At 46.8% G+C, this 27,160-nt stretch overlaps 1 protein-coding gene across 2 annotated transcripts in view; it reads left to right on the forward strand.

Annotated features, from left to right (window-relative positions):
* The first annotated feature begins 1,079 nt into the window (after positions 1-1,079).
* The window catches only part of LOC137434106 (uncharacterized), a 51,785-nt gene continuing 25,704 nt past the window's right edge, over positions 1,080-27,160 (forward strand). For both annotated transcript variants that reach the window (XR_013624754.1, XM_068126789.2), the window contains exon 1: positions 1,080-1,157. The gene's annotated coding sequence lies outside the window, so the exon portion shown is untranslated. The remainder of the gene's footprint in view (positions 1,158-27,160) is intronic.

Below are 27,160 nucleotides of genomic sequence, written 5' to 3' on the forward strand. Positions count from 1 at the left end.
ACATTAATGGCTAAACAACATTATTAGGTTATGTTTAATTCCAAACATTAATAGGTTATGGTTAATGAAAAGCATTATTAGGTTATGATTAATGACAAGCATTAATAAGTTATGGTTAGTGACAAACATTGTTAGGTTATGGTTAATGACAAACATTAATAGGTTATGGTTAATGACAAACATTATTAGGTTGTGGTTAATGACAAACATTAATAGGTTATGGTTAATGACAAATATTATTACGTTGTGGTTAATGACAAACAATAATCGGTTATGGTTAATGACAAACATTAATAGGTTATGGTTAATGACAAACATTATTAGGTTGTGGTTAATGAAAAACATTATTAGGTTATGGTTAATGACAAACATTAATAGGTTATGGTTAATGACAAACATTATTAGGTTGTGGTTAATGACAAACATTAATAGGTTATGGTTAATGACAAACATTATTACGTTGTGGTTAATGACAAACAATAATAGGTTATGGTTAATGACAAACATTAATCGGTTATGGTTAATGACAAACATTATTAGGTTGTGGTTAATGACAAACATTAATAGGTTGTGGTTAATGACAAACATTAATAGGTTATGGTTAATGACAAACATTCTTACGTTGTGGTTAATGACAAACATTAATAGGTTATGGTTAATGACAAACATTATTAGGTTGTGGTTAATGACAAACATTAATAGGTTATGGTTAATGACAAACATTATTAGGTTATGGTTAATGACAAACATTAATAGGTTATGGTTAATGACAAACATTATTAGGTTATCTTTAATTACAGACATTATTAAGTTAATTACAAACATTATTAGGTTATGGTTAATGACAAACATTATTAGGTTATGGTTAATTACAAACATTATTAAGTTAATTACAAACATTATTAGGTTATGGTTAATGACAAACATTATTAGGTTATGGTTAATTACAAACATTATTAAGTTAATTACAAACATTATTAGGTTATGGTTAATGACAAACATTAAGGGGTTAACGACAAACAGGCAGTCCTTTGGAAGAAGAGGATCATAGGAGCTTTGGAGCGCCCCCTGCCGCCCCCGTTCACCGTGATCCGTTAGTGATGCGAACCTCGTTCGATCCGAATCGTCTCCTCGTCCATCTGGCTCCAGGGACCACGGTTCGTTCTCATCGCAATGGTCATTGTAAACAATAGCAGGGGTCCGGGCTGTTGTAAGTGCGTAATGTGATGGATTCATTGACAGGCTGTGATTTTGATGGATGCACGAGGATTGTGATGAGAATGATGAGGTGTATGGGCGACAAGGTTGATTGGTGATTAATTGTGACGGTGACGTCATTGTACAGGGATGACAGCAGGATTTTACAACGAGTGAATAGAAATTGCGTTTTTGAAAAGCGATGGAGTATGACCAATGTGATTATGGGACGGGTCGTTATGGGTATTTATAGTTTGTGACGTCATGGGACTCGAGGAATTAACTGTTTCTGTGATTGGGAGGTCATAGTTATACTATAGATAATAGTGATTGAGGTAAGGATGAGGCATAACCCGAGAAGAGCTGACAAATGGGGTGCATGGTTTATTTTAACCAACATGAGTTTGGTGAATCATTGCTCTGGTTAATAATTAGGTTTTCAAACACAGTAAAATATTATGACATTTGCTAAGCCTGTTAAGAGTTTCCTGTCCAACATCTAACATCTGCTTTTTCTCCATTCAACCCACGTCTGAGTAGGGAATAGACGTCTGGCTACATATATATGTTTCCCCAAAGCTGCCATATTTAACCCCCACCCATCCCTCCCCCATCCTTTTATCACCCCTCTGCTCTCATAATGTCTCCTAATCCATCCTTTCCCCCATTTACCCCCACCTCGAGATTACATAATGCCTCCAAACATCCTTTGTGTCGATAAGAGGATAATCGAGGCATCGTGGGCATCCTCCTGATGATTCCTTGGGATTTCATTGTCAGTCTGGTTGCTTTTCCACCTCCTTCATAGATCACTTTTTCATGAGAATGAATGACCACTCCATGGGTTTTGCAGCATACGTGGCCCATTAGAGGAGCACTCGTAGGTCGTGTCTGGATCAGTAAATCCTTGGATTCGGGGCCATTGATCCGACCTCCATTCCCTCTGGGTTGTGTCCCATGGAAGGCTAAATGTTTAAACGGGTTATCTCAAGCTTTTCATATAAACTAGGGCTTTCTCCGCCAGAAATGCGTCTTATCAACTGAAAGCTGATAAGTGTTTGCTAATCTCCGTGGGAAGCTTTAGCCCTTTACTTTGCTCTCATGAAGGGTTAAAGTCGGTAGAATTGGTTATCTTGTCCACCGACACAAAAACCGACAAGAACCTTCACTAACACTGGAGTTCCACTGTGCCATCTAGTTCAATGCCGAACTGTGTTACATTTGAACTTTCCATGAAAAAAATGTTGCTTCCTCCTCATCTCCCCTATAGCTCCCTCCCCAAATGACAAGAGAGGCGATTGTAACCGGGCTGTGTGTCTATGCCAATTTGAGTCTGCACACAGATCTACTTTAACATAGATCATTCACTCTCAGATTGAATGTACAGTAATCTATATACCGCACCTGGTAACACTCTGCAGTTGAAAGCTCTTCTTCTTTTTTTTATTTATCATTGACTAGAACCTGTTCCCAGTTTGTTTGTTTATTATTTTTTTTTGTATACAGAGTCGAGGCTCGTGAAAGAGCTAACATTTATCAAAGAAACAAATCAAACAAACAAGCAAACAAAGTATATAAAAAGGGGAGCGGTCGACAAGATGGGGAGAGAAGGGGAGGAAGCACACAAACACAACCTTTGAGAGCAGGGACATCGGGAGATGTTTTTGGAGGGAGAGGGCCTGGGGGGGGGGGGGGCAGGATAGGTATAAAACGCAAGGACACCAAGGACTTCCAGGAAAGAAGTCAAAAGCCACATCAAAAAAGTGGATTTCGGGTGAAATTAGCGGGGATAGAAAAGATCAAGGTTTTGGATTGGGGAAGATAAGAGATGGTGGTGAACAGCCGTTTTAAAGACCTGGAGGGAGGAGTGGGATTGAAGAGAGTGAGGGAGTTTGTTCCAGAGGCGGGAGAAAAGAGGAATGAAGGAGTGAAGGTGAGCAGAGAGTCTTGATTTTGGCAGTTTAACCATAAGAGGGTTGCAGGCAGATCTTGTGCGACCTGCAGGAATATTTGGGGGACAGAGCCCAGAGAGAGCTGGGGGAGCAAGGCCGGGAGGAGTCGGTAGAAGACGGAAAGACCACCAACCTGCCTGCGGTGAGTGAGTGAAAGGGCCTCGGAGATAGCGTCATCGCGGGAGATTCCAATGATTCTGAACGCTTTGGTTTCAACAGCGTGAAGACGAGCTAGGTGTGAGGCAGGAGCACCAGCCCAGAGGGGAGAGCAGTACTCCATTGAGCTGCGGATGAAAGCCTTGTATGTGGTGAGGAGCTCAGGTGTGCCAAGGAAGGACTTCGCACGACGGAGGAGGCCCAGTCGGCGACTGGCTTTGGAGGCCAGATTTGGAAATGTGGTTTTCCCAGGAAAGATCATGGCAGATAGTGAGACCCAAAAGCTTGAGTGACAGAACTTCTTGCAGAGGATTATTCAGAAAGTAGATGGGAGGGTTGTCCAGTCGGTCTTTTCGGAGAGACATCGTAAGAGTGTGAGATTTGTCAGGATTGTGATGTGATGTGACAGTGATGGGAAGAGTGAGCCATGGTTGAACAAGAATAACCACAAGCTTGGTTATTCAATTCAATTCAAATTCAATAACCAAGGCAATAATAACCACAGAAGTTGACAGTGAGGCATTTGTCTGGAGAAATTCAATCATACTGTAGTGCTCAACTTCCCCAAAGGAGGCGTTTTCAAACCAACCTCAACTTCCCCAAAGGAGGCGCTGTTCAAACCAACCTCAACCTCCACAAAGGAAGCGCTATTCAAACCAACCTCAACTTCCCAAAGGAGGCGCTATTCAAACCAACCTCAACAGCAAGTAAGTAGAAAAGTAGAACCACCTTTAGAGGCCATTTTCCCCGCAGAGCAGGGGTTGGCCTTTTTGGGCAGCTTGGTCCCCTTTTTGAAGCAATGTTTTATGGCCAGATGCCCTTCCTGCCGCCAAACCTGTTAGTCACCTCTTGTGACACACAGGGAATGGCCAGTGAACTGGTACTCAATTTGCCGACCTCAGAAGGATGACAGGCTGAGTCAACCCCCCTGGCGTTAATTCAACAATCGACCGGGATTCGAATCCAGGATCCTAGGATCTCCAAGTCGGCACCCTAACGCTAAGCCAACACCAGGCTACTCAACAGCAAGTAAGTATACCCCATAATCGTTCCCGGGGGTTTCCTGGGGGCCAAAGAAGCTCCTAACCCCGCTAAAACCTGGCAGGTACAACCTTTTACCGATTTGCCAAATTTGGTCCAAATCCATCCAGGGGTGCAGGAGTGTGTAGGTAACAGATAGACAGGCAGGTATAGAAGATGATAAGAAACAAAGTTGTATAATTTAACCATAATATGTGAAGAAGGCACAAAATCTGTAGATTACAAATGAACAATCAATTGTTCACAGCATTTATCTCAGGCCTTGCAGCGCACCTTCAACCATGAGCTCGATTAGTGCAGCTGGGCACATTATTTACCAGGAAGGGTACCCGTCCCAGGTGACGAGAAAAGCTAGCATAGGATCCTTTTCCCCTCTCTACCCCCTCCCACACTATCTTCATGCTCTCTCTCTCCCCCACTCCCCTGTCTCTCCCCCACCCCCCTGTCTCTCCCCCACTCCCTCAAATACTCTCTCCCCCACTCCCCTGTCTCTCCCCCACTCCCCTGTCTCTCCCCCACTCCCTCAACTACTCCCTCCCATCTCTCCCCCACTCCCATCTCTCCCCCACTCCCCACTCCCTCCCCCAATCCCTTCTCCCTCCCCTGCCCCTCCACCCACTCACCTATCTCCCCTCTTCCCAACTCATCTACACGTGCATTCGAATGGAATACGTAACCATGCCAATGGTTTTTTTTTTCAATCAAGTAAATCGATGATGTATTTTCCAATGGTAGATAGGTATAGGGCAGTGGTTGGAGTTCAAAACTGCAAACAGACGTTTTTAGGAGCGAAATATGTTGCCAGTGAAAGAAGAAGATGTCATAGCGTGCGGAAATACATGGAAACACTCCGCTGGGACCCGTATTAATAACAATTGCTACATGGACGGAGATCTTACACACTTGTGGCGCTACTTTAATAATAAACAATTAATATTAATAAAGACATACATACATAATAAAAGAATACTGGATTTTTTCATGCATCATCAAGGCTCGTGGAAGAGCACGAACACAGAACAGACAATGACATTCATAGGAGCAAAAAAACTTGGCACATAAAGTAGAATCTGAATCAAAAAAGATCGCTACTGGTGTCCCCGGTTGGTAATAAAATAAAACGAAAATATGGTGTAAAATAAAATAAAATAATCAAATATATCAGGTTTTAATAAGCCTGTACGATACAATCATGACGGGCGCACAAAACTCAGCAAAACACATAGGATTACACACACAAAATTATGGATTACGTCTGATTAATTATTTGCAATAAGGGAATGGGAAATGGGAATGTGTCGAGATGGGATTCTAAACATGAACGGATAAAAACGTTAGGTGATATTTATTTGGTGTGCTTCAGGAATAAATGTGAAATGCACCACCCTATGGTGTATAAGCACAGCCTCAATTGCTTCAGAAATAATTTTAAAAAATAACGTAGGTGATGTATAAGCACAGCCTCATTAAAAATTAAAATGCGGGAGCCAAAAAATGCCAAAACATTGCCATTGCATATTGTTACGTGCTCCTCCCCAAACCCCGGTCATGTTGTACCTCCGAGCCCCGAGAGGAGTCACGGCAGAAAGATATGTTATTCTGTTATTCTGTGTGTCAAAGATCAATGGTGAAACCACACCAATTGTTACCAACAAACAAGTATTGTATTAAGGTCACACAAGAATAACAGTACAATAACAATATTAATCAATTGTACAACCAATATATCATTCCTATGATGGTACCATCAGTTTCGTACAACATAACTCACTGTGCTCCAAGTGAGCGAAAATAACATTCCCAATGTCTCTGTCCCAGCTTCAAACCAAAGTCGATCCACGCTCCAGTGATCGTCAGAACGATGTTGTATCGAAACCAGAATCCCGCTCGGTTGACAGTCACACTGCCAAAGATGGGCAAAGGTGTCCTCAAGAGGCGACTGGGAAATCACACCTTCGGGTATGGATGTTCAACGGCTCCCCACACGGCGGACCGCAAATTCCCACTCGAAATCCACGTTACACATGCAAACCAAGCTAACGGCTGGATGCGTTGAAATGGCTGGAGCGAGGCGAAAAACCTGGAGTGATGCGAAATCCGGCGCGAGGCAAAATGGCCAACGGTCCGTTCTCGAGAAGTAACGGCACTCCAATGATTCTCTTCGGAATCAACCACAAAACCTGTCACGCAGGTTTAACTGTCACAGCGATAACAACTCTGTCGCAGGAATCCCTTTCCCAGGAAACCCCAAAGTTCGCTAGTGACCCCCGTTCGCCAGCGTTTGCTCAAAACCTCCAAGCAGCTCGGCTCCTTCTCCGACCTCACTTGCCCCGCCTCTTTTTTCTCTTCTTCTTCCTCTTCTTCTTCGTCTTCTTCTTTGTCCGGTTCCCGATCCGGTTTCCGGTTTCTTTTAAAACTCTAACTTTTTTACCTTTTGAAAACAGTTATCTCTCTATTTCACCTAAACGATAACAATAATAGTACATGCAACCAAAAATGTTTACAGTGGATGAGAACCACAATAATGGAAGTGACAAATCCGTAACAATATGTGCATATATAATACATCGTGATTATATAGCTTGGATTGATTAAAATTCCAGTGGGCCATAAAAGAATTATCATATACACCAAAAAGGCTTGAAGCCTGAGGCCTACACCAACTGTGTGCCTCAGAACGCTTGTGACGCCGATGGGCTGCAACCCTTTCGACATTTGATGATGGTTTTAATGGTCGCTGTTGGTCATTTTCACACTGATGAGAAAAGTTATAGGGAACTCATGGCGATTGTGAATATAACCCTTCTGTTTCGAGCAGTTTTACCTCACGTCCCACGTATTATTTATTTCACCGTATTATTTAATTATGTATCAGGATTTAAAAAATTGTTGATTCTGAATTATTTTCCGATTTCACTCTATATTTCAACACAATTATTTAGGCACAAATTATTTAATGAAATTTAGGATTTCATATTTCAACACAATAAATATTCTTAATATTTATTTAAAATATTGAATGAGATTTTGAATATCAGCTTTTAATTAGCCTATACGATAATCCTGCCAGGAGCCAATCACAGTGCACCTAGCCTCACACAGCCAATCAGTGTAACAGGGAGCGGACGAACGGCCAGCTATCCTGGTCATATATATATATATATATATATATATATATATATATATATATATATATACACACACAGTATATAATTATGTCACGCTACCACATTCTTGTACCAGATGCTCAAATTATGGATTTAGAGTTCTACCTGCAGTATTAAAGTACCAACCCTGTACCTCCATAAAATAGCAGGGTTGGTCAAATTGGGCAATTACAAATGCATGAAAACAAAAATTTTAATATTCATGTGTTCCCCAAAATGTCAAGATTTTCAACTTTTCAAGCCAGGAAATCGAGAAAATTTCGCAAAAAATACCAACCAGTAATTTACAATCAGAATCAATTTCTAGGGTTCTAAAGGTTTTTTTCAAGCATGATGTTGGACAAGTAAAGTAAATAAAAGTACCATAAGAGTTATTGGCCGAGTGCCAAATTTTTTTGGCACCTTGCCAATATTCTGTATTTTTCACTTTTTCCTAGCAAATAAGTTGTGACCAGCACTGATTTTAATTGGAATTTATGGGAAACAAACACGCTCATGTTTCTTCTACTACTGCTGTATTTATTATGACTGATAATGTCAACGTCAGTATGCCCAACATAATCTGCATTGAATCTTCAAGCATAATCTGCATTGAATCTTCAAGCATAATCTGCATTGAATCTTCAAGCATAATCTGCATTGCAACTGTGCACAAATACTGTAAATCCTCGCCCCCCCCATCTGTACGCTAGCCCAAGCTGTCATGCCAAAATATCAAGGCAAAATGACGAGTAGGCCTACATGTATAGAATTTTCACACACATGTTTGGTGAAGCACCATTTACAAGAAGTATGTACACAAGGCTTGACTTATCCATGAAGGACAATAAATGCATGTGGCATCATACTACTTACACTTGAAAACCCCACGGGATATTAAGTTGGCAGCCAGAAGTGTGATTCAAAGGTCAAGTCATTATCTTGTGAGCCTAATTCACAAAGTACATACAAGTACAGCATTGTTCAGTAAACGATATTCTTTGTCCAGTATATGAATAAAATATCATGCACACTGGATGCACAGCACTGAGCAGCATGTACAGGTCTTATCAATTGCACAAACTATGATGACTGTCTCAATCATTATCAGTCACGTATCAGTATTATTCATTATCAGTACCATTAATCATTATCTAAACAAACACGTGTAGCCACGAGCGCGCCACCAGGCGACTGTTGCCGCGGAATCGCGGAAAATGACCGTCGAGTCCGAAGCAAAATTCAGGCTTCAACGGTCATAACAGGTAATGCCACTGTCATAGAACGAAAGATCGTATATTTTTCCATCAATGGGTGAAATATAAGACGAAACTGTGTCCAATAAAGGTATATTTCCGGAGGTTTATTGCTGATAAACGATCAATCCGGAAGCGAAAACGGTGAAACACGCGGTGCCGCCTTTCAACGGCGTTTATACGCAGTAGATGTTTAGCGCATCTGGTACAATAATCTGGAAGCGTGACATATATATATATATATATATATATATATATATATATATATATATATATATATATATATATATATATATATATATAATATATATTATATATATATATATCTATATATATATATATATATATATATATATATATATATAATTATATATAATTATATATATATATATATATATATGTATATATATATATATATATATATATATATATATATATATATATATATATATATATATTGTAACGGTTTTGAGAAGTGTAACGGTTTTTGAGAAGTGTAACGGTTTTTGAGAAGTGTAACAATTTTGGAGGAAGTGTAACGAATGTGAAAAGTATGGTTTTGTTATGTGTAACGCCCTCGTAATGTAAATAATGGTCGCAGCCGTCCTCCTAGTTAATTCCATGAAACTTACACGCAGGCCACGATATATCTTTTTAAATAGTGTATTTCCTTATTCTATGTAGGCTAAATATGTGTTTCCCACTAGATTGACTTTGCATTGTATCAAACAAAACTAGAATCCGGGCACTCGGTAGAGCGCATACCTTCGCCGCAGCTACTGTTCTGTACTTGGCATGGGAGTGTATGCGATGTGAAACTTTATGTGAAATGCGATCGATTTTTAAAAATCAGAATTTGAGCAAATCTGTTTCATTCGTCTGTTAATATGCCTCCCCGATTGACAAATCTGCAATTTGAATTTCATTTGAGGTTGAAATGATTGCGGGAGATCGCGTTATAGTGATGACGTCTTGGATGGACATCCTCTTCTTCAGTCGCTCATAACTTTGAGTGAAATACGATCGAGTTAAAAATAGTCAGAATTTGAGCAAATCTGTTTCATTCGTTTGTTAATATGCCTCATCTATTGTCAAATCTGCAATTATAATTTTTTTTGAGGTTGAAATGATCGCGGGAGATCGCGTTATAGTGATGACGTCCTGGATGGACATCTTCTTCTTCAGTCGCTCATAACTTTGAGTGAAATACGATCGAGTTAAAAATAGTCAGAATTTGAGCAAATCTGTTTCCCAAAATCTAATCAAATGTGTCCCGTATAATAACCAATCATCCCACCAAATTTCATGCAATTCGGTTGAATACTTTTTGAGTTATGCGATTAACATACACACACACAGACATACAAATAAATACACAGCGATCAAAACATAACCTTCCGCTTTTGCGAAGGTAATAAGCGTAGGCCCTTGCAATTTCCCCAAACATCTCCGCTCTCCAAAGTTCCTTTCAAAAGGGGGGCGAGTGGTGTTCAATCCCGCAAGCCGCCATTGCCCATGTGCTAATCTCGGAGAAGAAAGGCGTGTCTCCACCTCGTCATAGAGGGGAGGAGTGAGCCAGCCCTAACAGCCAATCAGCACCGCGGTTAGCGACCCGGTAGGCGTGCCCTCGCAGCCGGCGGCTTGATTCCGCCCCGAGTGATAAAAGCGACTGTAAGGGACTGCTTCACCAGATGACCTGGGAGATGAGCGAAGAGGCGACACCAAGAGGAGCGGTGAGCGGTGAGCGGTGAGATGCGAAACGCTCCAAGCCAAAGAGGAGAGGTACTCGGAAAGGAAACCAGCTTTGGAGAGACGCGCTGAAAGGAGGGAGACGGCTCCACCAGAAGGAGAGGAGCAGGTGTGCCCGAGCCAGCGCGTGACGTCTACAGCATCGGCAGCGGATACGCGACGAAGGGTTTTCCCGCCAAAAACCGCGAGGAATTGAGAGCTGCGGCCTCCGACCCTGCCTCCCTCTCCAGCAATCCACCTCAAGCCCTACCTGCCTGCAATATCCCCCGTGTAAGTGTGAACGTCGTCTGTCCTACTCGTTGTCTTGGGATTAAGTAAATTGAATAGAATAAGCTAACGATGCACTGTGTGACTGCTTTTTCCATCCATTGCTTGTAAATAATTTTGGTCGCTCTTTCTTTTTGTTTGTGTGTGTATAATAAATCTGTTCTTCCTCCGTACTCTGTCTTCTTCTCTTTTCCTTCTCTTTCGGTCGCTTTAGAGGTTTCCCGATTGAATATCTGCGGTGCGATCTGGTCAACGTCGGGTGGAATCGGGTTCTAATCGGGGAGTAACTGTTCGGACGCGGTAATACCAACCGCTCGGTAAAATAACATCTTTTAAACCGTATCAGTAACAATTGGTTGTCAAGAGTTGGATTCGGACCTGGGACTAAATTTGTTAGGCCCAAATTTTGGAACACCAATTGTGTTATTAAGTAACAATTGGTGTCTGGGAGTGAGATTCGAGGCCCGAACCAAATTTTTAAAACGTCTAGAAAAAATTTGGTCAAAATTACGAGCTGCCGAAATTTTGTTGTTTTATAAAACCCGAATTTTGAGATCGCGCCATGGACAATCAAGGCGATCGGATGTCGGTGGGGGAGATAGACGGGTTAGGGGTAACCCAGGACTTAGGGGAAATGTATGTGGAGGAAAGGGTGGAGGAGAGTAAAGAAGGTGTGGTTGAGGGAGTATCAGACGCACAAGATGGCGTCCTCGCGCACATGGTTAATGCGGCACCAAATTTAGCCGCGCCCATGGTCGCGGCAGCCGAGCCAGAGATGCCGGAGTACATGCGATTTGTTACGGCCCAAATCATGGCGGGAATGAAACGGGAGAATGACGGTATTAAAAAATTGAGTGATAAAATGGAACAATGGGGAAACCAAATTGAAGCAACAACGAACGGAATGAGGGCCGATAGAGAGGCAAGGGAGCAGAGGGACAGAGACCGCAAGTTGGGCGAAAGGGTCCCAGGGGTGCACAAGGAAGTAGCGCGGGTCGAGAAGCGCCGGTTGAGCGAAGCGGAGGAAAGCACGGGTACAATGACGGGGGTAGAAATCGCGACACGGGGTTTGGAAAAGCCGGCGACCGATGAGGTAGAGGAGGGTGTTTTATTAAAGCCAGCGGTCGCCGAGGTTAATAAAGAAAAAGCAGTGCTGGGAATTAAAATTGAAGAGATGACGGAGGTAGCCCGGGAATTGCAGGGAGAAATGGATTATGTACAAAGTCCCTGCTCACATCACGATGCTGTGCTTAACCCGAATGGAAGTTTGCAGGTTCGCGTGGAGAAAAGGATCCCCCAGGTGAGTCGTGCTGTATATTGTGCGGGTAGATTTTGCAGGAGGATGTTTAGCGACAAAATAATTTTCGCGCGCTTGGGATCGAGGAAGCATCCGGGCGTTGGTGAAGGGTCCCGTGTGAGTGGAAATGGCACGCGTGGGAGGAAAAAGTGTGCGTCGGCGAGTGGGTGTGTTATAAAGTGTGGGAGTGAAACCGAGTGCGAGCGAGAATGCACGTCGGTGTGTACGGGGTGTGACACAGGGAGTGAGAGCAATACGGAGTGCACGCCCATGGTGAGTGTTACGGAGGACGTAACGGAGGAGAGGTGTGGACCGAAGTGTGCGCAAGAGTGTGCGCGAGAGGTGTGGTGTGTAACAGAGAGAGCGTTGGTGGAATGTACGGACGGCGTTGGAACGCCGGGTTTTGTGAGGGTGAAAGGGGTAGCGTATGCTTGTAAGCATGCAAGTGAAGCATCGACGGTAACCGGGTTAGCGGTTAGGGCGACGGATAGCCGATGCGAGCACTCGGTGCGAGGGGTGCTTTGTTGGGTGCGAGGCCCGGCGCGGGTCGATGCTGCGTCGCTTCTCTTCGAAGCGTCGTTGCCGATTCGGGCTTGGCCCCGCCCCGCACGGTCGAGTCCGGGCTTTGTCGGGCGAGGCGACCGGTCCGGTTCAAGGGCGAGTGGGAGGAAGCGGAACGGTGCCCCCTCGTGGGGACGGGGTTCCGACCGGGGGAGATTGAGCCATCGGGCCCGGGACCGCAAGGTGCCGCGCCGAGATGGTGCGTGGAACCTCGGTCCAACCAAACCACCTCCCTTGAACCGAAAGCCGGACGGATTCAACCTGCAGGCAACCAAACCACCCGAATTCATTGCTCGGCTTTACGAACCGAGTTTAATGATGTCACGACGCACCGAGGCTAGGATATAGTGGACTATGATGATGATAGTAGTGATTTGATACGAAATTTATAATAGTGGGTAGAATTGGCAGTAAATGGAAAATTTTTGAATTGGTTGGAATTTGGACGAGCAAAATTTATAGTGAGAGACCCCCGATGTGATGGGATGGCCAATCCACCATCCCTCACAGGTGGGGCAAATGCGCTATAGTTTATGGGGTGTATGGCAGTGAAAACTAGCCCGGGTGGGTGAGGTTATATTGATAGGGATCTAGCGAAGATGACATTAGGTAACGTTAAGTTTAGTTAGTGACCGATACCTGTAGTGGGGACGCAGGTAGTTTAGTGTGGATGATAATGACGTGGGAGCGCAATAGTTTAAAGGGACGACTGGGAAGCGCAAGTTTCAGAGGGGAGTAGTTAGCTGAGATGATGCCGTGTGTTTGAGGATTGAACAGGTGTGATTGCACAGGTGTGCAACTGAACAGGTGAATGGAGCAGTGTATGAGTGAGTGATGATGATGGGTATTGTGATGACCAAATGGTCCAGGAGGAAAGGAGGATGCAGGTGGCACCAGGTGTGAGGGCACAGGTGTGCAACAGCAGGTATGGAGAATGGTAGTATGGAATAAATGGTATGGAGTATTGGAATGGATGGCCGTGGAGTGAGTATGGTGGAAATTGTGGAGTGGAGTGGATGGTGCGAAGGTGTGAATGGGGGAAGAGTGGACCCCCATCACGGATACCCGGGGCGGGTAGTGTAAGTGTTAGGTAGAGGGTACAGGTAAATTGTGGTTGGATATTGGCATCTGTGGTGCGGGTGAAAGAATGGTCTTTGGATGGGTGCATTAGTGTTGTGGAAATGGCTGGGCGTGTAGCCTGTTAGTGTGTGTAGTTGGTTTGGGCACTCCACCACTGTGAGGATGTCGGCCAGGTGAGGCCGCAGGTGGGCTCTGGGAGCCGGTAGTAGTTGTTGTGGATGGGGCCCGAGGATCCGGAGGACGGACCCGGGTAGCCCAGTGCCAGAGGGCACCAGTGGGGTGACAGAGCCAGGAGGGGTCTTCCCCAGTTAGTTAGGTTAGGGTGAGGAGCTAGGTAAGCTCGGGTGGCAACTACAGTGGTGGAGGTGTGCAGGTGGGTAGACCTGCTGGGAGAGCTACACGTCGCAGCCCAGAAATTGTGCGAGGGCACCGGGAGATGAATCGGGGGAGTGAGACCCCAAATTGAGAAGCACCACAGTTTGGTCAATGGGAATTGGTTTTTAGAACCCATAGTGTAAGTTGGCCAATGGATTGGCAGGGAGAGACCCCGGGTAGTGTAAAGTGTGTTAAAGTCATCTAGAAAATAGTTAGGATGAAGGATCTCCTCGCACCATCTGCATCCACTCACCTGAGGTGACAGGTACTCCGCACCATGCCATGTTTGATTATTTTTTATGATGCAAATGTTTGGATTGTGAGACGCATCATGACGTGGGTGTGACATTGTGCGTAATTCCATCTCTCTCTCCTTATGAGGATTGATGATGAATTGGTGATGGCAAATTTTGAAGTCGAGGGATTGTGGAGACGAATTTGGTATAGGGGAAATATGGGGAAGACGTGACAGTAGTGACGAATTGGTAATGTGTAGATTTTGTACATATGGGGTAAGGGCAAGGGTAGTGTAGGTGACAGGGGGGTGACGTACGGTAGGGACGAGCTTTCTCACTTCGCCCACCGTACGTATTTCGCCTTGCATTGCCTTTATTGATGTGTACCCTTGTGACCTTACCCCTCGCTCAATTGTCTTCCCCCCTTTTGTCTCCCACTTGAGGACCTGTGCACCATTGGGTGTCGAGGGGAGCGTGCGTGAGGTGGCCATTGTGCGCACGAGATTCCCAGAACCAGCATGCATTGCGTTGATGTACCACTTTATGGACCGCTGTTCTGCGGCCAAGTACCACTTGATGGACCCCAGGTTCTGGGGCAGGGCACCTCTGTTGGAGACCGGCCATAGTGGCCAGGGAATCTTGCTTGCGGACTTCGGTAAGGTGGCACCTATGCCAAACAGGTGGACCACCCTTAGTTGGCCCCTGAGGCCCTAAATAAAAACGAACACAAGTTGTGCTTTTTATATTTCCAAGTAGGCCGCATGAAGCCAGAAGACGTCGGGAAGAACATCGGCCCAGCAGAGCAAGAGAAGACCACCACCAGTTGTTTTGTTGTTTATTATGAAGTGGTGCTTTTGGGGCTTTTTGGTGCTTGGTGGTGCTTTTGGTGCTTTTGGGTGCTTTGGTGGTATTGGTACTGGTGCATCGATGCAATGCGTGCTGTCTCCTCCCTCCCAACAGGAATTTCTTTTTCTTGTTCCCTAAAAAGAAAAAAAAAGAAAAAAAAAACACAGGTCCTGGGTTGCGTTGTAAATAAGAAATAACGTCATTGTAAATAATGCTCCCCACCGTAAATGTATAGTTTGAGAATAATTCCGTAATTCGGTTAGCTGTGGGCTTGAGTCTGTTAGACAGGGTGCAATGCAATAGGGGGACATACTTATTTGTGTTTTAAGATTGTCACACTCAGGGTCAGGTTAATTGTAGAGGGAATTACACCTACGTGTCACACTAAGTTAAAATTTTGTAGGCCCGAGTCCGGACCTGAAGAAAGGAGGGTGCAGTGTAACGGTTTTGAGAAGTGTAACGGTTTTTGAGAAGTGTAACGGTTTTTGAGAAGTGTAACAATTTTGGAGGAAGTGTAACGAATGTGAAAAGTATGGTTTTGTTATGTGTAACGCCCTCGTAATGTAAATAATGGTCGCAGCCGTCCTCCTAGTTAATTCCATGAAACTTACACGCAGGCCACGATATATCTTTTTAAATAGTGTATTTCCTTATTCTATGTAGGCTAAATATGTGTTTCCCACTAGATTGACTTTGCATTGTATCAAACAAAATAAGCGTAGGCCCTTGCAATTTCCCCAAACATCTCCGCTCTCCAAAGTTCCTTTCAAAAGGGGGGCGAGTGGTGTTCAATCCCACAAGCCGCCATTGCCCATGTGCTAATCTCGGAGAAGAAAGGCGTGTCTCCACCTCGTCATAGAGGGGAGGAGTGAGCCAGCCCTAACAGCCAATCAGCACCACGGTTAGCGACCCGGTAGGCGTGCCCTCGCAGCCGGCGGCTTGATTCCGCCCCGAGTGATAAAAGCGACTGTAAGGGACTGCTTCACCAGATGACCTGGGAGATGAGCGAAGAGGCGACACCAAGAGGAGCGGTGAGCGGTGAGATGCGAAACGCTCCAAGCCAAAGAGGAGAGGTACTCGGAAAGGAAACCAGCTTTGGAGAGACGCACTGAAAGGAGGGAGACGGCTCCACCAGAAGGAGAGGAGCAGGTGTGCCCGAGCCAGCGCGTGACGTCTACAGCATCGGCAGCGGATACGCGACGAAGGGTTTTCCCGCCAAAAACCGCGAGGAATTGAGAGCTGCGGCCTCCGACCCTGCCTCCCTCTCCAGCAATCCACCTCAAGCCCTACCTGCCTGCAATATCCCCCGTGTAAGTGTGAACGTCGTCTGTCCTACTCGTTGTCTTGGGATTAAGTAAATTGAATAGAATAAGCTAACGATGCACTGTGTGACTGCTTTTTCCATCCATTGCTTGTAAATAATTTTGGTCGCTCTTTCTTTTTGCTAGTGTGTGTATAATAAATCTGTTCTTCCTCCGTACTCTGTCTTCTTCTCTTTTCCTTCTCTTTCGGTCGCTTTAGAGGTTTCCCGATTGAATATCTGCGGTGCGATCTGGTCAACGTCGGGTGGAATCGGGTTCTAATCGGGGAGTAACTGTTCGGACGCGGTAATACCAACCGCTCGGTAAAATAACATCTAAAACCGCGTCTGCAACAATATATATATATATATATATATATATATATATATATATATATATATATATATATATATATATATATATATTGTTACGGACACGACTTAAGATGTTGCTTGACCGAGCGGAATGGCCGCCGTGTTCGCACAGTTTACCCGATTCTTCCCCAACTCACCCGATTCCACTCGAACGTTGGCCGAATCGCGCTACGCTAAATCAATGAAGGAAAGGACACAACGGCTGGGATAAATGAAACGACACAAGGGGGTACAGTTCTCAAGACCTCCTGAGGAGGATATAATTGGTGATGCAGAAAAGGGGTAGATTACAAGGTAAGAGGTAAAGCACAGAAGAGATAGGCACTTAGACACAGTCTTATCTTATCCCCGACAGACCACAGACAAACGGGACAAGACTGACTTACACAGGGATTGATGGCAGGGAAGGACAGGCAGTCGACAGCACAAGGTGCACCTTGGCTCAGGGACAGGATACAGCACGGTCCAGTCCAAAGATGCGGGGAGGTATTGCAGCGCTCGGAGGTGGCGTCTCTCTTCCTTAAAGTCCAGCGCGCATCTGACGTCACGTCCCTCTTCCTGCGCATGCTCAGCGGGGAGTGACACGCCCTCGGCTCGTTGGCTCCGCCCCAGATGGAATCGGTCCGCCGCTTCTATTGGGTGCGGGGGGTTACCGGGCTCCGCCCTTGACGAGGAGCTGACAGCGAGCCCCTACGTGGTAACCCCGTCGGAGCACATGTTCGATGGCGGCTAACCAAGCCGGAGTGAGGACGCACACTCCCCGCGCCGCCGCCGTTGTTGTTGCTGTTGTTGTTGTTGTTGTTGTTGCTGAACCGTGAGGAAGAGCTGCGGGGAGGTATTGGGAGGTCCTAAACTTTCTAACGGTGCCATACAATCACATTCTGGTGCAACGAAGAGTCAGAATTAATGGAAACGAGTCCTTAACTGACATAGACTAAGAATAACTAGCAAGATGTCCTATAGTTGTCTACGTGAGATGCGGTGGACCTGGATGCGACATTTAATGGGGGAAATAGGGGAAGGTCGGGTCTACAGAGTGTTGTTTACAGAAAATGGGACTAGGGAATGGGGGATTGGGGATAGTTGGGAAGTATTGGGGAAATAGGGGAATATTTACAAGCGGATATGGATGGAGGCCAATCTCATATCCGCAACATTGCACCCTTCTCTACCTCGGGGCGTCCCGACCCGATAAATTTTTACTTACTTTAGTGTGGCACTCTAATGTAGTTCCCTCTACTATTAACTCAACCATGAGTGCGACAGTTTTACAGATGTTCACAAATGAGTAAATATGTCCCCCTGCGACGTTGCACCCTTCTCCTCACAGAAACACACCCACAGGATAACCGAATCGCGGAAAGAATCCTCAAACTAAACATACAGCCGGTAGGGAGCATTATTTACACAAGACTGATATTTACACTACGATCCAGGACCTGTTCTTTGAGGAACACATGCAGATGTTATGCATAGAGAGAGAGCACGCATGCCAGCATCGATACACCAACCCACGAGTGCCCTGTGGCCCTACGGCCTTTAATAATGTGCAGAGCACCCCGTCCAAGCACCAAAAGCACCACCCCATACACACAGTCAGCACCATCCGGTGCACCAATAAAGTGTTCATAGTCACCGGTGGTGTCGCAGCCGGCTGATGTTCTGCCGCTGGTCTTGCCTTGGAGCCCACTTGGCCTTCTGGCTTCTTTAAAAATAAAGAAAGGCGCCAACCGCATCCATTTCTAAATTGTGGCCGTCAGGGGGGCCAACTAAAAGTGGTTCACCTGTATGGCATAGGTGCCACGTTGACCCAGAGGTCCATCAACGGGTGGTGCTTGCCCGCAAAAGAACTGCGGTCCATTGTGGGCGGCCACCAAAATTGCGGTCCATATGGTGTATCGATCCAGGCAGCAAGCAGCGAAAGTGCAGGCCCACAACTGCAGAGCCAGCACCTCTCTCTCCTCTCTCTCTGCCCCAAAGCCAGATCCTCAGAGGTGGGAGACAAAAATAAGACAAGTCAGTTAGGTGGTAAGGGTGCAAAAGTGCATGCAATACAAGGTAATGCACACTGGGGGCACATGGGAACCAGGTGAGACAGGTACGTTCCTACCGTACGCCCCCCCCCCCCCCACCAGGTAACCTACATTGCCCCTCCCTTACCCCTTACTGTATCCACAAAACACAACACTACCCATAAACATCTACTTTACACATCAAACAAACGTCCCTACTGTCTTCCCCGTTCCTCCCATAAACCAAATTCGTCTTCTCTCCCTCCTAACCAATCAAATTTGCCATTTCCAACTCTCATCAAAATTTGCCATCTCCAACTCAACATCAAAATTTGCCATCACCAATTCATCATCAGTCCCTCCTAAGGAGGGAGAGATGGAATCACCCCAATGTCTCATCCACGTCGTGATGCGTCTCACAAATCCAAACAGCAATGCTCACTTCCTGCAACACAGAACAAAGGAACACAGGTGTGGAGTCATCATCACCACAGGTAAGTGGCTGCGTATGGTGCGACAGGTTCATCAATCCTAACTATTTCCTAAATGACTTTAACAACTTTACATTACCCGGGGTCTTTCCCTGCCAATCCATTGGCCAACTTACACTATGGGTTCTAAAAACCAATTCCCATTGACCAAACTGTGGTGCTTCTCAATTTGGGGTCTCACCCCCCCCCCCCCCCCCCCCCCGATTCATCTCCCGGTGCCCTCGCACAATTTCTGGGCTGTGACGTGTAGCTCTCCCAGCAGGTCTACCCACCTGCACACCTCCACCACTGTAGTTGCCACCCGAGCTTACCTAGCTCCTCACCCTAACCTATCTAACTGGGGAAGGCCCTCTCCTGGCTCTGTCACCCCTTGGTGCCCTCTGGCACTGGGCTACCCGGGTCCGTCCTCCGGATCCTCGGGCCCCATCCACAACAACTACTACCGGCTCCCAGAGCCCACCTGCGGCCTCACCTGCCCGACATCCTCACAGTGGTGGAGCGCCCAACCAACTACACACACTAACAGGCTACACGCCCAGCCATTTCCACAACACTAATGCACCCATCCAAAGACCATTCTTTCACCCGCACCACAGATGCCAATATCCAACCACAATTTACCTGTACCCTCTACCTAACACTTACACTACCCGCCCCGGGTATCCGTGATGGGGGTCCACTCTTCCCCCATTCACACCTTCGCACCATCCACTCCACTCCACAATTTCCACCATACTCACTCCACGACCATCCATTTCAATACTCCATTTATTCCACACTACCATTTATTCCACACAGCCACATACACCTGTTGTTGCACACCTGTGCCCTCACACCTGGTGCCACCTGCACCCTCCTTTCTTCCTGGACCATTTGGTCAGCACAACACGCAATCACCACTACTCCCTCATACACTGCTCCATTCACCTGTTCAGTTGCACACCTGTGCAATCACACCTGTTCAATCCTCAAACACACGGCATCATCTCAGCTAACTATTCCCCTCTGAAACTTGCGCTTCCCAGTCGTCCCTTTAAACTATTGCGCTCCCACGTCATTATCATCCACACTAAACTACCTGCGTCCCCACTACAGGTATCAGTCACTATCTAAACTTAACGTTACCTAATGTCATCTTCGCTAGATCCCTACACACGATATATCCTAACCCACCCGGGCTAGTTTTCACTGCCATCAACCCCATAAGCTATAGCGCATTTGCCCCACGTTTGTGAGGGATGACAGAGTTGCCATCCCACCACATCGGGCATCTCCCACTACCAATTTTGCACATCAAATTTCAACAAATCAAAAATTTGCCAATCACTACTCATCATCTGCCAATCATTACTGCCAATCCTTTGCCAATCATCAAATTTTTATTTTTCTAATTTCGGGGCCAAAACACTATCCTCGTCATTACAGTCTACTTACTAATGCCTCTCGGTGCGCCAATTAACTTCTAAAGCTCGGCTTCGTACAGCCAAGCCATGAATGCGGGTTGTTTGGTGCCAGCGGCTGGATACGTCCCGCATTCGGTGCAGGGAAGGAGGTTTACCCGGGCCGAGGTCCCACGCGCCATCTCGGCACGGAGCCATCCCATGGCCCGAGCTCGACCTGCCGGAATGCCTCAACAAAAGGTGGTCGCCATGACGACCCTTCCTATCGGGCTGCCCGCTCCGCCTAGTGGAGCACGGACGCGGCCGTTCAAAGCGAGGCCCAGCGTGGATCACGTACGGCGGTCCTTTCGAACCCGCCGTGGCTCGGATCCCCGCTGGTTCTCGCGGCACGCGAAGCCCGGCACGCACCGAGGGCCCGATTCGGCTATAAGTCGTTCTAACCTCTAACCCGGTTACCGTCGATGCTTCACCTGCATGCTTACATGCATACGCTACCCCTTGCTTGCTCATACCTCCAGCTGTTCCCATGCTCCTCGTACCTTTCCTTCCACACCTCGGTACACTCATTCCACTCACAGCCTTGGTCACACACCTGACCACCGAACACTTTGGCACACATTCGTTGTTCGCACACCTCACCAACACACCTCTTCGCGCCCCTTCCTCGGTCACCTCCTCTGTGACAATCACAGGTGTGCTTTCACTCGCACACCCAACCACATGCCTCACTACCAATTCCAGCGTGCATTCCCACCCACGCTCTACCATTCCAGGTGTGCTTCCTTTCTCACCTGTCACAACCAACTTACGCTCCGTGTCACTCTTACTACTCTCACCTCCACTCTTGACAGCGCACTCTTTCCTCATGCACCCGTCCGTTACACACCTTTCTCGCGCACACTCTCCCGTTACACCCTCTGTAACACTCACCACAGGCGTGCATTCTTCCTTTACACCCTCCGTAACACTCCTCACTACGCGCTTCCATGTGCTCCCTCGCACACGCGCTACGACCGACTCACTCTCGACAGCACCCTCACTCCTTGGCACGCACTTTTTCCTCACACACCCCAGAGTCGGACTTTCTCGCACACCTCCTTTTTCGCACACCAGACCTGTCGCACACTTCACCAATGGCCTCTCACGAACACCCGGGTCCATCTCGACCCCCAAGCTTATTAATTCACCTGGCGCATCATACGCACGACCATATTGGTCACCACTTACACCGGGTCCTCTTCCTCTTTGCTTCTCCTCCATCACCTGCGAATCCCTCATCCGGTTAATGAGCACATCATCACGATCCGAACACAGACTTTGGACCAATTCTTTTACTTCCTCCTTTATCTCTTTCTTATCCCCTCTCCGTCGCTTCTTAATTTCGCTCACCCCTTCTTCCACTTCTTCTAATTTCTGCTTCACCTCTTTTATTTCCCGGTACGTCTCCTCAAGCTCGTCCTCCAAAGCTACCTTGACCGCATCTATGTGCGTGCTCACCTGCCGGTCCTTCGTCTCCATTACCTCTGTCACCTCGTCCAACCTCGTTGTCAGTCCCTCACGTACCATCTGACATTGCCTCTGTGTCGCTATCAAGTCATTTTTTATGTCGTTTTGTGTCGCTTCTAACCCTCCTAATACCGCAGTGTTCCTTTGAACCTGCTCCGTTAGTCCTTTTTGTCCCTCCGTCAGCTGTTCCACTTCCAGCGTCAACTCCTCTATGCCCCCTTGTAATTTTACAGTCCCCTTTCTCACCTCCTTCTCCATGCGCTCCTTACGGTGCCTCACCTCCTCGCGCACTCCTCCGACCTCCTCACTCACACCTCTTCTGATCTCTTCTCCCATCACTTGCATCTCCTGCCCAGATGCCACCCTCATCTGCTCCATTTCCTCCCTGTGAGCATCCAATTTAGTTTCTACCCCCATTCTGACCCCCTCTATCTGCTGCCCCATTTTTTTAACTTCCCTTTCCGCTTGGTCCCTCATGTCCCTCAATTTGCCTTCCATACTGTTTTCTAACCCCTCTAACCCCTTTTACATCCCTTCCATTTGATTCTCTTGAGCGGCCATTCTGTTTTCTACCCCCATTAACCCCTCCTGTATTTCCCCTAATCTATTGTCTAATCCCTCTATTCTACTCCCTAACCCTCCGATCTGGGCCCCCATGTCCTCCCTCAATTTCTCGCTATTGGACCCCATCCTTTGTTCTAACCATTGGCTATTGGCCCCCATGTCCTCCCTCATTTTCTCGCTATTGGACCCCATGTCCTCCCTCAATTTCTCGCTATTCTGGGCCATAAGGGCCTTCATTTGTATTAAAAAAAGGTTCAAATCTACCAGCGGCGCTACTACGGTCGCGGGCGCGGTCGCCGTGGCCATGTGCGAGGCGCCATTTTGCGCGCCCGTAACCTCGTGCGCGAGGACGCCATTTTGCGACCCTGCCACCCTCACTGCTTCGCTCTCCTCATGTCCCTCAATTTGGTCCTGGATCGACCCTGCCTCACTCTCCTCTACCGGAACCCAGCCGTCTTGATCTGCCATAGCGCGACTTTCAAAATTCGGGTTTTTATTTTTGTAAAACAAAATCAAATTTCGCCGTTAATAATTTCGAGCGCGTGAAGCGCGCTTCGGGTCCAATCCCACTTCCCGACACCAATTGTTACGGACACGACTTAAGATGTTGCTTGACCGAGCGGAATGGCCGCCGTGTTCGCACAGTTTACCCGATTCTTCCCCAACTCACCCGATTCCACTCGAACGTTGGCCGAATCGCGCTACGCTAAATCAATGAAGGAAAGGACACAACGGCTGGGATAAATGAAACGACACAAGGGGGTACAGTTCTCAAGACCTCCGGAGGAGGATATAATTGGTGATGCAGAAAAGGGGTAGATTACAAGGTAAGAGGTAAAGCACAGAAGAGATAGGCACTTAGACACAGTCTTATCTTATCCCTGACAGACCACAGACAAACGGGACAAGACTGACTTACACAGGGATTGATGGCAGGGAAGGACAGGCAGTCGATAGCACAAGGTGCACCTTGGCTCAGGGACAGGATACAGCACGGTCCAGTCCAAAGATGCGGGGAGGTATTGCAGCGCTCGGAGGTGGCGTCTCTCTTCCTTAAAGTCCAGCGCGCATCTGACGTCACCTCCCTCTTCCTGCGCATGCTCAGCGGGGAGTGACACGCCCTCGGCTCGTTGGCTCCGCCCCAGATGGAATCGGTCCGCCGCTTCTATTGGGTGCGGGGGGTTACCGGGCTCCGCCCTTGACGAGGAGCTGACAGCGAGCCCCTACGTGGTAACCCCGTCGGAGCACATGTTCGATGGCGGCTAACCAAGCCGGAGTGAGGACGCGCACTCCCCGCGCCGCCGCCGTTGTTGTTGCTGTTGTTGTTGTTGTTGTTGTTGCTGAACCGTGAGGAAGAGCTGCGGGGAGGTATTGGGAGGTCCTAAACTTTCTAACGGTGCCATACAATCACATTCTGGTGCAACGAAGAGTCAGAATTAATGGAAACGAGTCCTTAACTGACATAGACTAAGAATAACTAGCAAGATGTCCTATAGTTGTCTACGTGAGATGCGGTGGACCTGGATGCGACATTTAATGGGGGAAATAGGGGAAGGTCGGGTCTACAGAGTGTTGTTTACAGAAAATGGGACTAGGGAATGGGGGATTGGGGATAGTTGGGAAGTATTGGGGAAATAGGGGAATATTTACAAGCGGAAATGGATGGAGGCCAATCTCATATCCGCAACAATATATATATATATATATATATATAATTATATATATAATTATATATATATATATATATTGTTACGGATCTCTCCGTCGGCCTTCTTCCCCTTATCAAGGGGGGATCAACCCCCTCGTCTTTGACTGACCGACGTGAGTCCTGAAGTTGCACAGCTACCCCCGAAGGGGCAGGTGCACAACCTCGTTCGTAACCGCGGACAGATGTTAATTTCCCCCATCGAAAACCTTGATCTTTTCTACCCCCGGTAATTCACCCCAGAGTCCTTGCAGTGTTCATATGTTTTATTCCTCTCCCACCTCCCCCCAAGTCCTCCCGATGTCCCTGCTCTCAAATGTTGTGTTTGTGTCCTTCCCCCTCTTCCCCCTCTCTTTTGTGTCCTTCCCCCTCTCTCCCCATCTTGTCTGCCGCTCCCCTTGTTTTTTGTGTTTTGTGTGTCGGTTTGTCTTTTTGTGTGATTAATGTTAGCTCTTTCACGAGCCTCGATCTTGTATACAAAAAATATAAATAAATAAATAAATAAAAAATTGCCGAGCGGTCTGGCAACCACGGCACGAATCATTAGCAGAGACTAACCCGATCCTGAACGTTGGCCAAAATCGTGCCACAGGTTTTCAATGAGGGAAATCACAAAGACGACGGATGTAAGGGAAAAAAGGCAAGGTAGGAAGGACAAATCTAATTTATTATTATTATTTACAAGACCAAAAGAACCAAGGAGAATGGAAAGATAAGAAAATAACGACAGAAAGAGGGACGGACCAGAAGGACACAGTGCAACACTAGCTTACCTATGGCAGTCTTACTTAAACCCAGGGACAAGACAAAAGACAGACTACAAGCACACTTACATGGGGGATGATGACAGGAATGGCAGGAGGTGGATGGCTGGAGGGAGAGGAAGGTTCAGCTGGACGCTGGCTGGAGCTTGATCCCGCACGGGATGTCGGGCTGGACCTCGACGGCCACCGATGCCACCGATGCCACCGATATCTGGTTCCCGCTTAGCAGCGGGTCGAAGCTGCGTGCTGGACTCAAAGCTCATCTCATCTCTTCCCATCCCTTCTGAGGTGGGGGCGTCCCGCCGCAGGTTATATTGACCACACCCCCGAACCTTCGCGAACCTCCCCGAGCGTTCTCTCCCCGCCCTCTCAAGCCAAACCCCTTGTACTTGGTTGGTTGTTCGGGGCTGGCTCACTCCTCCCCTCTATGACGAGGTGGAGACACGCCTTTCTTCTCTGAGATTACCTCGTGGCTAATGGAGTCTTGCGGCGAAGAACACAACCCCAAAGCAGCAGTGGCGAACGCCGCCTTGCTGGCAGGTTTTCGGAGGCCATGGGGGTATTTCAGGGGATTCTACCTTATTTCAATTCGGTGCAATGCAGTGTCAATTAATGGAAGACAGAGCCTTAAACTAATACACATAATAAGGAGATAACTACTGAAAAGGGAAATCTATGATTTGCTACGTGATTGTATATGGACTAACTAAGGGACGACCTTTGACCTTTACACACAACACGGAGGGTGATATTTACACACACAAAAAACACAATTCTCAAATCCACAATAATATATATATAAATATATATATATATATATATATGTACAATATATATATATATATACGTATATATATATATATATATATATATATATATATATATATATATATATATATATATATATATATATATATATATTGTTACGGTTTTTAGAACCTTCACTTTGGTAAAAAATAACCCTTGTAAATAATCCCCTGTAAATATTCCCATTTTTGGTAAAGGTCAAAGGTCGCACCATAGCTAGTCCATATTGCAACACGTAGGGCACATTGAAACCTCTTTAGTTATCTCATTAGTATGTGTTTTAGATAAGGATCTGTTCCCAATAGTTTGACTCTGCGTTTGCATTAATCAAATAAGATAGGCCCCTTTCAATATCCCAATCTCTCTCTCTCCGGCCACCAAGTAACACCTGCAGTCGGGGTTGTTTTTTCCATGCTCTCCCCTGCCTTTGCTGGCCACGCTTTTGCTGCACCAGACGCCATTGCACACGCAGTCAGGATCGGAGAAGAAGGGGGAGGAGCTATCGAAGTCAGGCCGAGCCCTGTTAAGGGTGGCGCCACGGAGTCCTCATCAACCACCCAGGGCTGAGGTGGGCTCGCCGATGGGCGTGTCCACATGAACCGTGGCTTAATACGCGAGCGCATGATATAAGCGCTCGTGTGGGACTACTTGCAAGGTCGGTGCAGAGCGTGGTGGTGAGTCAAGCAGAGAAAAGCAAGGGGCAGAGAGCTTGAGAGAGCTGAGGAGAGAGTGGCGTGGTGGTGAGAGGGACTGCTTCGTAGCAGAGAGCTGTATATTCGTCCCCGCATATATTCCGCTCGTGGTCAACGGCATACCAACCGCACTGCCTGCCGGAGTTTCGCCGCGGCACCAAAGACCGGACCGGAGTGAACGTGAACCGGAGACGTGAACGTGAACCGGACCGGAGCCCACGCTGCCAGCGGCTGGACCTTTCTTCCTGCTATTCCCCATATGTGTAAGTCTGTTTGTACTGTCCTGTGCGCGTGATAATATAAGAGTGTATAAGGTTTGCCCTGTGTCTCTGCTTCTTCCTCTTCCTGTACAGTCTTACCTTTCGTTTCCTCTTTAATCATTCCT

Source organism: Myxine glutinosa, chromosome 10 (genome assembly GCF_964187855.1).
Source record: "Myxine glutinosa chromosome 10, kmMyxGlut1.1, whole genome shotgun sequence".
NCBI classification, from domain to species: domain Eukaryota; kingdom Metazoa; phylum Chordata; class Myxini; order Myxiniformes; family Myxinidae; genus Myxine; species Myxine glutinosa.